This window comes from Tarenaya hassleriana, unplaced genomic scaffold, assembly GCF_000463585.1.
Source record: "Tarenaya hassleriana unplaced genomic scaffold, ASM46358v1 Cleome97, whole genome shotgun sequence".
Lineage (NCBI taxonomy): Eukaryota > Viridiplantae > Streptophyta > Magnoliopsida > Brassicales > Cleomaceae > Tarenaya > Tarenaya hassleriana.
The window spans coordinates 385276-389730 of NW_010972109.1; positions in this window are offsets into that span (position 1 = coordinate 385276).

Here is a 4455-nt window from a genome sequence, read left to right on the forward strand (position 1 = left end):
TGCTGATGGCAGGTACAAAATAACAATCATGCAACTCCAATACAAGGCCAGAAGGTAAAGTGAGATCGTAAGTCCCGACGGTTAATGCAGCAACTCTTGCTCCATTCCCGATGCGGAGATCTACTTCTCCCTTCGTCAATTGTCTACTTCCTCGAAGTCCTTGCACATTTCCACAAATGTGTGAGGCACATCCGGTATCTAATACCCATGATGTAGAAGTAAACAAGTTCACCTCTATAATGAAGATACCATAAGTCGAAGCTTCTGTAAGCTTCTTCTTCCTCTGATCTTCTAGGTAGAGTCTGCAATTTCTATACCAATGCCCGATGGCATGACAGAAATAACACTCTTCCTTCTTGGACTCAGGCTTAGGTTTAATGACAACGCTTGCCACTTTCCTCTTGCCCTTGCCTTTGGAACGTTTCCTCTTGGTGGAACTCTTTCCAACAACTACCATATCATTCTTCCCTCGGCTCCCAGCTTTCTCTTGGAATGACACATTCAACTGATCAACTATCAAAGAATTGTCCATGTCCTCTAATTGCTTACGCAATTCCGAAGACATCTTTCCAAGTATCAAGCTGGACACGTCCAAATCATCATCCTCATGCTTCCAATAAGCATCAATGATCGATCTAGAAGCCGTGGTCAAAGGCTTATCCTTCATAAGGATAGATCGCATGTGAGATAAAACAGATTCCTGCAACAGATATGTTCTACAGAAAAAGACAGACGAACAGACAGAAAATATGCAAGCCGCTTAGTACACATACTAACACAGACAATAGATGCAATATGACAGGCTCCCACTAAGAAAAACACCCTCAATGAGTTTCTAAGTGAGCTAGGATCCATATTTCACATGCTTTTGAGTCAGCTAGGGCATGACGCTCAAAAACATGCTATTTAGGTAGACAACACATTGTCAATCACATCATATGTGATTCCTAGATGAGTATGGGATAGTGATACGCTATCACTGCATGTTCCTCATCCCATCCTTACCATCAGGTCCAAGTCCGACTTGATAACCCAATTCAAGCTCAACCACATTCGAGCTATGAGAATCACGATATCTCCATACTGCCTCACCAAGATAATCAGGCACGCTCAGCTAGGGCATGACCCGTAACCATGACGATCGAGGCCTTGACAGTTGCTCTACTAATGGGCGGTAATAGCTTGAGATTAATCATGAGGAAAAGGACAAAATTTAGTCAGTTCAATCAAGATGTTCCGATCATATCGGTAGAATCAGAATCTCGGCTTAGACACTTGAAACGATGCAACAATTGCATCTAACAAAGTCTGACGAACTGACTCGGTCCGAGTCAACACTTGACTCGGTCCGAGTCAGAAGCCGAAATCATCTACAGATCAATCTGAACCAAAACTTGACAACTGGACAACTTTCTGTATTGACTCTGTCCGAGTCAAAACTGGCTCGGTCCGAGTCAGAAGTCTGTAAAGCCAAGTCTTCATTTTGGTTCGTTCTGACTCGGTCGAGTCAACACTTGACTCTGTCCGAGTCAAAACTCTGATCTGTCGTTCTGACTCTGTCGTTCTGACTCGGTCGAGTCAAAATTCTGACTCTGTCCGAGTCAAAACTCTGGGAGACACTTTCAGGCCACGAAATCTAGGGTTTCACCCTAATTCAATGCGCCATCAAGCCGTCTACTTCCTGAAACTCATCCATGCATCAAATAATATTCATAATATCATAAACATGCATAGATCAGGCCTATCATGCAATTCTAACCATTAAAATCATGTAGGCAAGCAACAAGCACGGCGATATACAGAGAACCAGGCTCTGATACCACTGTTGGGAGATCCATTTATGGATTGAAGCAGGCTTCGAGGAGCTGGAATCTTCGATTTGACGAGGCAGTCAAAATGTTTGGCTTCCTGCAAAACGAAGATGAGTCATGTGTTTACAAGAAGGTCAGTGGGAGCGCAGTGGTCTTCCTTGTACTTTATGTGGATGATATATTGCTCATCGGAAATGACATTCCTACCTTGCAAGGAGTAAAATCCTGGCTAGGATCAGTTTTTTCGATGAAGGACTTAGGAGAAGCCGCCTATATTCTAGGAATCAAGATCTATAGAGATAGATCGAGAAGGCTTCTTGGTCTAAGTCAGAGTACATACATTGACAAGGTCTTGAATCGGTTCAAGATGCAAGACTCCAAGAGGGGTGCCTTGCCAATGGGACATGACGTTGCTCTTAGCAAGACTCAGTGTCCAAAGACACAGGATGAGCAAGAGCGCATGAGTAGGATTCCATATGCCTCGGCAATTGGATCCATCATGTACGCCATGTTGTGTACTTGTCCGGATGTATCATATGCATTGAGTATGACTAGTAGATATCAGTCTACACCAGGTGAGGCTCACTGGATTGCGGTCAAGAACATCCTTAAGTACTTGAGAAGGACTAAGGATTTGTTCTTGGTGTATGGCGGATTGGAAGACGAGCTCGCTATAAGTGGTTATACCGATGCTAGTTTCCAAACCGACATAGATGACTTCAGATCGCAGTCAGGTTATGTTTTCTGCCTGAACGGTGGGGCTATTAGTTGGAAGAGTTCCAAACAGCCAACCGTGGCAGATTCGACTACAGAAGCCGAGTACATAGCAGCATCGGATGCAGCTAAGGAAGCTGTTTGGATCAGGAAATTCGTGGGAGACCTGGGCGTCATTCCTAGTATTGCAGATCTCATTGAGTTGTATTGTGACAACAATTGTGCGATTGCGCAAGCTAAGGAACCCCGGTCACACCAGAGATCCAAACACATACTCAGGCGATTTCACTTGATCAGAGAAATCATCGACAGAGGAGACGTGAAGATAAGCAGAGTGTCGACAGATGATAATATTGCCGACCCATTGACGAAGCCTCTCCCTTCGTCAAAGCATGATGGTCATGTTAAGGGTATGTGGATTAGATGCTTGTAGGATAGATCATAGAGCATAGTGGGAGATTGTTGGTTGTAATGCTCTAGGATGATCCGTGATATGACATTTCTTTTGACTTTGTATTGATTCATTGATTTATGAATGCATTATTTATCCGTTATATGATTAGCATGTTTGTTGTATTTCGGCATCCTTGAATCATTAGTGAATGATTCTAAACTCCCTAGTCAGTCAACATTGTGGGAACAATGTTGAATTAAGACTAGCATGAGGTGTGATCGATGCATTGGATGCATGTCACAATCATGGGTACTCGTTGTGAATGAGTGACTGGTTGACCCGCATGAGATTGTCACATGGACAGAGTCATGACTTGAATCTCATACAGCGGTTCGTTTGTGGATCCTCATACCTGAGATGTTTAGAGTATTTGATATGAGGAGTGACGTGTCTTGACTGCGTCAAACGTCGTCTTTAACCGGATGATTATAACGGCGTTGATCAGATACGTTCACGAATCATATGGAGATAACAGACATGCAATATGGGACTTGTCACCTCCTTAACAGGAGAGATATCGCTGGGCCCTCTCGTGGAAATCGGACTATGAAAACGCGTGGCCACGCTATAGATGAAGTTGCATCTATTTTACTAGTCGATTTGCCAAGACGAGAAAGCAGTTGAACTTGAAGGGTGGCTCAAACCATGCCCTTGTTCAACTTATGATATCGTGAGACAAAGGATCAGAATTCAAGCTGTTAATGCCTTGGTTAGATCACCTCTAACTCAATTCTAAATGGGTAGTCATGGCGTCTTGCTAGAGGCTAACCATGACTTGTGGTTCGGGAAAGGTTCCTAAAGTTACTACCACTTAGAATGGGCCTACAGGGTCACACACCAATAGGGATGGACTTATACGTGAAGAATACGAAGAATGGAAACGAGATTTGACCGAAACAAGCATGAAAAAAGTTTTCGGTGCGTTGGTCCGGAGCTGACCAAGTTTGGTCAGCCCCGGACCAAGTCGGTCAGCCCAGGAGGTCCTGAAGTCAGCCAGGAGGTCATCTGTTCATGTCTGGTCCGGCTGACCAAAAGTTGGTCAGCTGCGGACCAGACAGCGGGTCAGACGGATCGAGACTGAGGCCAGGCGGACCGGAAAGACCGAGAAGGGTCTTGGTCCGGAGCTGACCACACGTGGTCCGCCGGACCAAGCCTTCCGGTCAGCCAGGTCAGCCGGTCCGCGAGCGTCGGACTAAGCCTGGTCCGCCGGACCGGGATCTGGGAAACTTTCCAAAATTCGTTTTTAGGGTTTTCTAATCTTATTTAAATTTGGGATTTCGTCCAAACTTAATTGAGGCCGACCTAAAACTCAGAGAAACCTCCTAGAACCCTAGAGAACCTGTTCTCTTGGATTTCTATTGTCCCGGGATTGGATCTCGTCTCTTGAGCTACCCTTTTCTTCACTAATCCTAGCAGATTCGTTCCAAATCGTTTGGAATCCTTCCCGTCGGTGTGGATACGTGTAGAGGAACTGTA